This window comes from Oncorhynchus kisutch, linkage group LG14 (assembly GCF_002021735.2).
Source record: "Oncorhynchus kisutch isolate 150728-3 linkage group LG14, Okis_V2, whole genome shotgun sequence".
Taxonomy (NCBI): Eukaryota; Metazoa; Chordata; class Actinopteri; order Salmoniformes; family Salmonidae; genus Oncorhynchus; species Oncorhynchus kisutch.
Genome location: NC_034187.2, coordinates 37,495,892 through 37,507,083, shown reverse-complemented (window position 1 = coordinate 37,507,083; position 11,192 = coordinate 37,495,892). Strand labels below are relative to the sequence as shown.

Here is an 11,192-nt window from a genome sequence, read left to right as displayed (position 1 = left end):
GCACCTACTGGTAGATGGGTAAATAAAAAGCTAAAGAATATGCCTTTGAACATGGTGAAGTTATTAATTACACTTCGGCTGGTGTATCAATACACCCAGTCACTACAAAGATATAGGTGTCCTTCCTAACTCAGTTACCAGAGAGGAAGGAAACCACTCAGGGATTTCACCATGAGGTCAATGGTGACTTTAAAACGGTTACAGAGTTAAATGGCTGTGATAGGAGACAACAGGATGGATCAACAACATGGTAGTTACTCCATAATACCAAACTAAATGAGTGCAAAGAAGGAAGAAAGAAGGAAGCCTGTACAGAATAAAAAATATTCCAAATCATGCATCTTGTTTGCAATAAGGCACTAAAGTAATACTGCAAAAAGTATTTTCAAGCGTGGTGGTGACTGCATCATGTTATGGGTATGCTTGTAATCGACAAGGACTGGGGAGTTTTTTGGGATAAAAATAAAATGAATATTGCTAAGCACAGACAAAAATCCTAGAGGAAAACCTGGTTCAGTCTGCTTTTCAACAGACACTGGGAGACAATTTCACCTTTCAGCACGACAATAACCTAAAACACAAGGCAAAATATACACTGGAGTTGCTTACCAAGATGAAACTGAATGTTTCTGAGTGAGCCTAGTTAAAGTTTTGACATACTGGAAATCGGTTGAAAATCTAATGCAAAACTTGATCAATGGATCAACAGACGGAGCTTGAATAATACACACACACACTGAGGTGGGGGATGGATTGAAGGACGATGGAGTACAGTTGGCCCTTGGTATTTACTGAACTCTACTCAGAGAATGTGTTCCAAACCATCGGCCTTGCTTTTACTTCCTCAAAGGCAGCTGAAACATAGCCCAAGGCAAAACTCAGTTGACTGCAAACAAATAGGACATTTCCAGGTTAGTTGCTATAGCTTTCCGATGTCAGAGGAAGAAATGTAGAGCAAGAGATGTTCAGAGCAGAGAAATCCTAACTGACTACTCTGCCGTTGCTATCTAAAGTGATATAATCAGCCACGTTCTGTGATGACACAACCAACCCCCACTGAGACCATTCCAATGATAGTACAGTTACAATACTTCGATAGAAACATGTACTGTATGTCTGTTTCACAATATCATTGTCATGGCAACATGTTTTGGCTTTCCTAAGAATAGATAAATGATTAATCCCTTCGCATTCTCTCTAGGATGAATATATTACAAATCAGTCCTGAATGTCACTGGCAGCAGCCACAAGAAACGAGAACAATAGTCTATGCATTTCAAGAAAAGACATGCAGTGCAGTCGTTTCCATGGTGACCGCACTGCACGGCAAGTGGGCAGAGACTACCAGACGAGTCCTGAGAAATGGTGGGGAATTAAAGAGCTGTGTGTGTGTGTGCACCTGTGTGCATGTATGTGTGTGTGCTTTGTCGGTTTGTGCGTATTGCATGCATATGTGCATATGATGCGTAAGATGGCGCTGCAGTGTATAGCAGTGGATTTACGGGCTCCTGATCAATTATGCTATTTTATGTTTGTTTTTTTACGCTAATCTTAACTTTTTTTTGTACAGAATGTCTCCACGATAAATTCCTATGACTGAAAACTGCTTCTGGACATCAGAACAGCGATCACCAACCTCGATTTGGATGACAATTTCTACTTCAACGAGTTGGCAGCTCTGGACTTTCTGCTTAATCCGCATTAAGGCCTTGGTCATCTGGACTCGAAAGAAGAAGTGACAGCGCAAGAGGCAGACGAGACAAGCAGGCAACATGACGAGACTATATTGGTGAGCAAATAAACCGCCTCTACCCTCCGTTTTATTGGTGAATGTACACTGGAGAGCAAACTGGACGAGCTCTGTTCGAGACTATCCTATCAACGGACCTGAAGAACTGTAATATTGGGTTTTCCATGCCCTGATCAAGACTGGACAGCAGCCTCTGGTAAGGCGAAGGGATGAGCGGTGTGTCTTTGTTAACAACAGCTGTTGTGCGATCTCTTATGTTAAGGAAGTTTTGAGTTTCTGCTCACAGAGTTAGAACACCTCATGATAACCTGCAGACATTTACCAAGAGTTTTCATCTATATTTTTCAGAGCTGTTTACCAATACAAACCGATGCTGGCACATAAGCAAACAAGAAAATGCACATCCAGAAGTGACGCTTCTCATGGCCGGTGATTTCAATGCAGGGAAACTGAAGTCTGTTTTACTTCATTTTTACCAGCATGTCAACTGTACAACTAGAGGCGACAAAACTCTAGATCACCTTTACTTCACACAGAGAAATGCATATAAAGCTCTCCCTCACCCTCCCTTTGGCAAATCTAACTCTATCCTTCTGATTCCTTTTTACAAGCACAAACTCAACCAGGCAGTACCAGTGACATGTTGAATACAGAAGTAGTCAGATGAAGCAGATGCTAAACTACAGGACTGTTTCCCAATACTTATTTTCCACCATAATTTGCAAATAAATTCATAAAAAATCCTACAATGTGATTTTCTGGATTTTTTTTATTCTCATTTTGTCTGTCATAGTTGAAGTGTACCTATGATGAAAATTATAAATCTCATCTTTTTAAGTGGGAGAACTTGCACAATTGGTGGCTGACTAAATACTTTTTTGTCCCACTGTATGTACATAGACTACATGTAAAAAAAATATTTAAAAAAAGGTATGTGGACACCTGCTCATCAAACATCTCATTCCAAAATCATGGGCATTAATATGGAGTTGGTCTCCCCCTTGCTGCTATACAGCCTCCACTCTTCTGGGAAGGCTTTTTACTAAATGCTGGAACATTGCTGCGGGGACTTGCTTCCATTCAGCCAGAAGACCATTAGTGAGGTCGGGCACTGATGTTGGGCGAATAGGACTGGCTCACAGTTGGCATTCCAATTGATCCCAAAGGTGTTCGATGGGGTTGAGGTCAGGGCTTTGTACGGGCCAGTCAAGTTCTTCCACACTGATCTTTACAAACCATTTCTGTATGGACCTCGCTTTGTGCACGGGGGCATTGTCATGCTGACACAGGAAAGAGCCTTCCCTAAACTGTTTCCACAACGTTAGAAGCACAGAGTCGTCTAGAATGTCATTGTATGCTGTAACGTTAAGATTTAATTTCCCGTCACTGGAACTAAGGGGCCTAGCCCGAACCATGAAAAACAGCCCCAGACCATTATTCCTCCTCCACCAAACTTTACAGTTGGAACTATGAATTGGGGCAGGTAGCATTCTCCTGGCATCCATCATATACAGATTAGTTTGTCGGATTGCCAGATGGTGAAGTGTGATTCATCCCTCCAGAGAACGTGTTTCCGCTGCTCCAGAGTCCAATGGTGGTGAGCTTTACACCACTCCAACCAACGCTTGGCATTGCACATGTTGATCTTAGGTTTGTGTGCAGCTGCTCGGCCATGGAAACCCATTTCATGTAGCTCCTGACAAACAGTTCTTGTGCCGACGTTGCTTTTGTAAAGGATTGAAAACAAAGTCACAAAAACAGACAACCCTTTATTATTATTATTTTTAAACAATTTGTTCATGTATTTGTCTTAATTCATATTCTACATGCTTTAGCATTAGTAGTCCATCAGGCCAATAGATGGCGCTGTTGCATTGTGGTAGTAAGAGAAACAGCAAGTTCTGGCCAAGAGAGCGCACCATTCTTCAGAATAAAGAAAGCGTCAGAACTTTGCAGACGTAAGCTTGTGTCTGTTCTTTTTACCATTACAGGCCACCTCAGCTACAGACTGAGGCTGGTAACACTTCCATTGGCAGTTTGGAACTCAGTAGTGAGTGTTGCAACCGAGGACAGAAGATTTTTATGAGCTACGTGCTTCAGCACTCCGTGGTGGGTTTGTGTGGCCTACCACTTCACGGCTGAGCCACTGTTGCTCTCTAACCGGGCAGACATTTTACCAACTGACGTGTTGGAAAGAGGCATCCTATGACGGTGACACGTTGAAAGTCACTGAGCTGGTCAGTAAGGCCATTCTACTGCCATTGTTTGTCTATGGAGATTGCATGGCGGTGTGCTCGATTTTATACACCTGTCAACAACAGGTGTGACTGAAATAGCCAAATCCACTCATTTGAAAGGGTGTCCACATACTTTGTATATATGGTGTATCTACCTCAGCTACCTCATTCCCCTGCACATCGACTCGGTACTAGTACCCTGTGTACATAGCCAAGCTAATGTTACTCATTGTGTAGTTATTCCTTGTGTTTTATTTTTCTAAACTGTTTCTATTTTTCTCTCCACATTGTTGGGAAGGGCCCGCAAGTAAGCATTTCACTGTTAGTCTACACCTGTTGTTAACGAAGCATGTGACAAATCCAATTTGATTCGATTTTTGATTTGATATTAATGTGTGTGTGGGTGGGTGGATGTATTTTGTATGTCTGCATGTTTGTGCGTATTCACACATGCTTGACATTCGTAATGAGCCCTCCACGCCATCCCTTAGACAAAAACACCAGGAAGTCTGTCTCAATGCAGCTGCCCAACCCTTACCAGCTGGGCTTAGGCACTGCTCCAGAGAGAGGGGGAAAAAAAGAAAGAGCGAGAGCTGTGTCTCAGCAGCCCAATGTCTGACAGCTAGCCGCTGCCACCTCTCTCTCCCTGGCCACAAGCCACAGTACAGCGCTTCAGCTGCACCCTGCCACACCCTTTCTCTTCCCTTCTTATTCTCTTCTCCTCCCACTTACAGGAATTTAGGAATGTGAAGGAGAGGATCCATTATGAATCAAGGATAGCGCCCCCCATACTGGACCGCGGACCGGATCCGGGCCCATAACAGGGTCAATATGGACCGTGGGTCCTAAATAAAATAAACAAATAGAAAATCATAATTTTACTCGGTCTGGCTTCGACCCCTGGTATCATATAAGCATCATATAATCTTTGCCCCATGCAAAATGTGTGACCTGACCTTCTGAAATAGTACTTGAGTACCCCTGGGATAGAGGGTTGTTCTAACTAACCAAGCAGATGGAAATAGAAGAGGCTCATATGTAATGTAATAGCATATTTCTACATGGGTGAGCCATAATGTAGCGTAGCTTTGCTATGTGTGAACACTTCCTCTGTAGTGCCCTTCAGACACCCAGATGAGTCATACTGCTCTGGGTGTTACCATTGCCAATTAACATCCTAGCAGGGCCTCTGCTCTGTTTGTGGATGTAAGTGCTACGAAATGCAGCTTTATCCTGTGATCCGACCTGTGGAGAGTAAATAGATCGATATCCTCCTCCTCTACAAATATGAAAGAGTGTGGAAGAGGGGAATGAAGCTTGAAGAGCGGTAGCCCAGTCCGAATCAGCAGCACATTAGCATCGAGAAGGAGGCTGTAACGGGGAAAATAATAAATCGATGTGTGTGTGATGAGTGAGGGTGTGTCTGCGTGTGCACCTGCGTGTGCGCCTGTGTGTCTTTGTATTTCTTTGTGAGCGCGTTACTGTGCATGACATGCCAGTGTGTGTGCTTCGGTATCTATATGTGGCCCTTCCAGATAGATTTGAATGAATTGATAATGCCAGAGAATCCGGTGTTTGGAGGATATATTGGCAACGGTGCTGTTAGCAAACCATGCATTTGTTTAATCTGTTTTCTAGTGATTTTCTGGGGGATACATCCATAACAATGACCTAATGATGCGCGATTTCACCTGGCATAGAAAATGTGCTATTCTGCCAGGACATTGTTCAGAGGAGCTAGCCAACTACACAGCTAACAGTCACTTCAAACTGAAGCTGGAATGACCCAAAACAAGCCGTGGTTTGTTTTTCTATTGGAATGTCTTTGTATATGTCCATAAATATTATGCTGATTCGACTGGCTGAGAAAAGCTGCCTGTCTGTCTCGTCCAGACTCCAACACGTTCATTACTATGGGACAGCTGGAGATGGAATTTCATTATTGAAACAATGTTGCAAATGTCGGAGAGACAGACAGCAAGGTTTACACAAACCTCCGCTGTTGAAAACCAATTGCTAGTCTAAAAGAAATTGGAGATAATGTCTAGATGTTTTTACAGTGGAGATTATATTATAAATCGCCTCGCCGATGAGAAAGTGGATTGTGCAGTGTGATGGAATAGAGTAAACGTAGATTTAGCCAGTGTAATTTGTGGAATAGACACCGGATGGAATGGGGTTTTAACCAATCAGCATCCAGGATTAGACCAATCCTTTGTATAAACTCATATTATAAACCGGGTGGTTCGAGCCCTGAATGCAGATTGGCTGAAAGATGTGGTATCAGACCATATACCATGGGTATGACAAAAAAATATTGTTAACTTGTAGCCTCTTAAATGTGAAGTCCCCATATTTGGGGACCCTATTCAATTTTCTTGATTCAGTTCAGTCTGGTATGAGAACGGAGGCCCCTATCTGCAAAAGCAGGGTGTCTGCGGAAAGCTTGGCTATTGATCGGTACCTTAAAATCTTCGGTGCGATTTACTACCATATATGGGCATACGGATTTATAAGGGCAGTCCGAGCCGAATACCTCATTTCAAGATGGCTGCTACCTACCTTCCGGTTAGCGTTGTGAAGCATAGACTAAATTAACACGGAATACGCTGATATACACCGAATGCCGGGACTGCACAGATCATGAGGACATAAAATGTCACTTTGGATTGGTTTAGTGACACTTGGAAACGTCCCGTAACCACACCTGACACCACTTATTAAAACATCTGCCCATTTCAGGTCTATCAATTCAATTTTTTTCTGATATTGTTCAGATGTTGTGGAAGCCATCTGATGTGCTTTCAGCTCTAGTCATCAATAATTCACCTATAGCTTGTCAATGAAAGATGACAAAAAAAATAAAAAGTTATTTTGTTTGAGCTTGATCTTGTGTATTCTGAACTATGTAACTCCTATCTTCTGACCATTTCCTCAAAATCTCCCAGATGTCTTCTTTCCAAATATACCAAGTTTTGGCATGTCTGAATCATGTAATACTTTTGGGTAGGTCTATTTTGGCGAAAATCTACATTTTGTCATTACATTTACAAATTACATTGGTAACCAGTAATAATAGCAATAAGGCACCTCGGGGGTTTGTGGTATATGTCCAATATACCACGGCTAAGGGCTGTATCCAAGCACACTGAGCTGCGTTGTGCATACAAACAGCCCGTAGCCTTGGTATATTGGCCATGTACCACACCTCCTCGAGCCTTATTGATTAAATAACCCTCCTCCTATCAACGGCCCTGGTCTGCCCCTGGCCCAACAAGAGGCCTGATATCAAACAGTATGTATTTTATGAGGAATGGATGGTCAGTTACAGCATGACATTGATTTCCATTGAGATGAGGTCTTACAGAAAGACATTTGCATGACATTACTGTTAGCAAAGGGATGTCGTGTTATTATGTAGCTCCCTCTTCTGTTCATTAATGTGCACTGACATCTTATATTTAAAATAGTTATTTGAACATGAGGGTATATTAGAAATGGTCTGTATCATAATATACTTGTTAAGGCAGTGGGATTTCTGAGATAATATGCTGCTGAATGTACTGTTATAGTTCAAAGTAGATTCAAACTAGCGGCCTGAAAAGGCCTTCAGTCATAAGCATGCTCACTACTTCCTATTGCCTCCTGTTTTGCAGAGGCCCCAAATCTTTTTCATTAACAGGGTGGTGTACCTAATAAATGGAGTGTATATTGTAGTGAATTCGGGGGGTAGCCCCAACTGTGACTCAAACCTGGGTCCAGCGACTGTCAAGCCAACACCTTAACCGTTAAGCTTTGAGGTCTGGACCTCTTGACAGGCTTGCTTGGTGTTGGCTCAAGGTCGCCACACCTCACCCATCCTTCGGAAGTCTGTCCCCACGCTTCTCTATGTAACAGGGTTGGTTATGTTTCCACTTGCCACTTCGATGTTTATGTATTCCTATTGGTTAGTTGAATTTACATATCAATAAGGTGTTATGCCATTGGTTAAGCTCGCAGATAGGGGGAGATCGCACATGTAAATTCTTCCTAATCTGATATTGACAACCAAGTGGCAGGTCACGTTCTGAAATACTGGATTCTATTTCCATATTTACAATGTGTACGAGTTCACTATTTCCATATTTACAATGTGTACGAGTCCACTATTTCCATATTTACAATGTGTACGAGTCCACTATTTCCATATTTACAATGTGTACGAGTCCACTATTTCCATATTTACAATGTGTACGAGTTCACTATTTACATATTTACAATGTGTACGAGTCCACTATTTACATATTTACAATGTGTACGAGTCCACTATTTCCATATTTACAATGTGTACGAGTCCACTATTTCCATATTTACAATGTGTACGAGTTCACTATTTACATATTTACAATGTGTACGAGTTCACTATTTCCATATTTACAATGTGTACGAGTCCACTATTTCCATATTTACAATGTGTACGAGTCCACTATTTCCATATTTACAATGTGTACGAGTTCACTATTTCCATATTTACAATGTGTACGAGTCCACTATTTCCATATTTACAATGTGTACGAGTTCACTATTTCCATATTTACAATGTGTACGAGTTCACTATTTCCATATTTACAATGTGTACGAGTTCACTATTTCCATATTTACAATGTGTACGAGTTCACTATTTCCATATTTACAATGTGTACGAGTCCACTATTTCCATATTTACAATGTGTACGAGTCCACTATTTCCATATTTACAATGTGTACGAGTTCACTATTTCCATATTTACAATGTGTACGAGTCCACTATGTACATGACCTGCTATATTCTGAGTGTACAAAACATTAAGGACATCTGCTCTTTCCATGACAGACTGACCAGATGAATCCAGGTGAAAACTATGATCCCTTGTTGATGTCACTTGTTAAATCCACTTCAATCAGTGTAGATGAAGGGCAGGAGACGGGTTAAAGAAGCATTTTTAAGCCTTGTGACAATTGAGACATGGATTGTGTTTGTGTGTCGTTCAGAGGATGAATGGGCAAGACAAAATATTTAAGTGTCTTTGAACGGGGTATGGTAGTAGGTGCCAGGTGCACTGGTTTGTGTCAAGAACTGCAACGCTGCTGGGTTTTTCACGCCCAACAGTTTCCCGTTTGTATCAAGAATGGTCCACCATCCAAAGAACATCCAGCCAACAACAACTGTGGTAAGCATTTCAGTCAACATTGGCTAGCATCCCTGTGTAATGCAAATTGAGGCTGTTCTGAGGGCAACTCAGTATTAGGGAGGTGTCCTTAATGTTTTGTATACTCAGTGTATAAATCCAATCAAATTTTATTGGTCACATACACATGTTTAGCAGATGTTATTGCGGGTGTAGCGAAATGCTTGTATATGTGTATGGTACCTAGTAGATATTGAGGGCATCCTGAGATGTGCGTATTGTTGTAAGAGTGAGTTAGCTAGCATGCTCTTATACAATGTTATTTCCAATGCTAACAGATGTATGTCAAATCTACCGCCATCAACATACTGTTGTCCTGCACATCTAATGCACTTCCTTGTGTCTATCATCAGAATAAACACCAATCAATTGGGATCGCTGGCTGTACAGCCCTTTCTTAAAAAACCAACGAAAGACAGTTATGAAGTACGATCACATCTGTTCCACCGGGGCCGAGACCAGTCTTCTTGTCTTCGCTGGACAGCTGTTACATCTTTACCAAGTCCCTAACGTGTACACACCTGTCAAATGGCCTCACCTGGGCTATTCCACTTCTGACTCCTATGTAGCGAATTAGGAGGTAGCCCTGACTGGGACTCAAACCCGGATCCAGTGACTGGCAAGCCAACCTCTTTATTGTTACTCCAGTAGGTTCGGACCTCTTGATGTAATGGTTAAGGTGTTGGCTTGACAGTTGCTGTACCTTGGGTTCCAGTCCCGGTCAGGGCCATCTCCTACAATATACTTTCTCCAATCGTTTTGTTCTGAACAGAACAACTTTTTTTCTCTCGTTCTGTTCCACTATTCTGACCAGCAACATAAAGTTCTGAACCGGTTTGAACACAATTTTTTTTACCAGTTTATATCGTTCCTTTCTGTTCCTTTTTAACCTGTGATTTTTTTTGCTCATTAAATTACTTCACCAATCAGTGTGGATAGAGCCGGCAAGCTAGTTGTTTACATGTGTGATGGACAGACGAGTGCAGCCAGTGGAGAGAGGGTTGCTGGTGGAGAGAGGGTTGAGGAGGCTTGAAGCTCTGGGCATCTTGTTAAGAAACAAATGCCTGGAAAGTAAAATAACGTTAGTAACTGGTTCCCGTGCTTTTAGAAATAACGGTTCTGTTCCAGAACTGTGTGGATCACTTTCATTCCATTTCTGTTCCTTGAAAAACGTATTTTTTTGGTTCTGTTCCCTGAACCATGTATTGTACTTCCTTTAACTGCCCCTAATTGACCTATTTTTAGCTATAAAGTCAAATCAATCAAATTAATTTATAAAGCCCTTTTTACATCAGCCGATGTCACAAAGTGCTGTAACAGAAACCCAGCCTAAAACCCCAAACGGCAAGCAATGCAGATGTAGAAGCATGGTGTCTAGGAAAAACTCCCTAGAAAGGCAGGAACCTTGGAAGAAACCTAGAGAGGAACCAGGCTCTGAGGGGTGGCCAGTCCCCTTCTGGCTGTGCCGGGTGGAGATTATAACAGGACATGCCCAGATGTTCAAACGTTCATAGGGTTAGAGCAGGTCCGGCAGGGTCCAGCAGGGTTAGAAAATAATAATCACAGTGGTTGTAGAGGGTGCAACAGCCCAGCACCTCTGGAGTAAATGTCAGTTGGCTTTTCATAGCCGATCATTCAGAGTTAGAGACAGCAGGTGCGGTAGAGAGAGTCCAAAACAGCAGGTCCGGGACAAGGTAGCACGTCCAGTGAACAGGTCAGGATTCCATAGCCGCAGACAGAACAGTTGAAACTGGAGTAGCAGCACGACCAGGTGGACTGGGGACAGCAAGGAGCCACCAGGCCAGGTAGTCCTGGAGGCTTAGGTCCTCAGAGAGAGAGAGAGAGAGAGAGAGAGAGAGAGAGAGAGAGAGAATTCTTAAATTCACACAGGACACTGGATAAGACATGAGAAATACTCCAGATATAACAGACTGACCCTAGCATCCCGACACATAAACTATTGCAGCATAAATACTGGAGGCTGAGACAGGAGGGGTC

The 11,192-nt window shown here is 42.3% G+C and overlaps 1 long non-coding RNA gene across 1 annotated transcript; it reads left to right on the top strand.

The window, feature by feature from the left end:
- Window positions 1-1,240: 1,240 nt before the first annotated feature.
- On the top strand, window positions 1,241-2,490 carry LOC109903147 (uncharacterized). Its single transcript, XR_002256966.2, has 3 exons — window positions 1,241-1,365; window positions 1,571-1,946; window positions 2,099-2,490. It is a non-coding gene; the product is annotated as an uncharacterized LOC109903147 (long non-coding RNA).
- The last annotated feature ends 8,702 nt before the right edge of the window (window positions 2,491-11,192 follow it).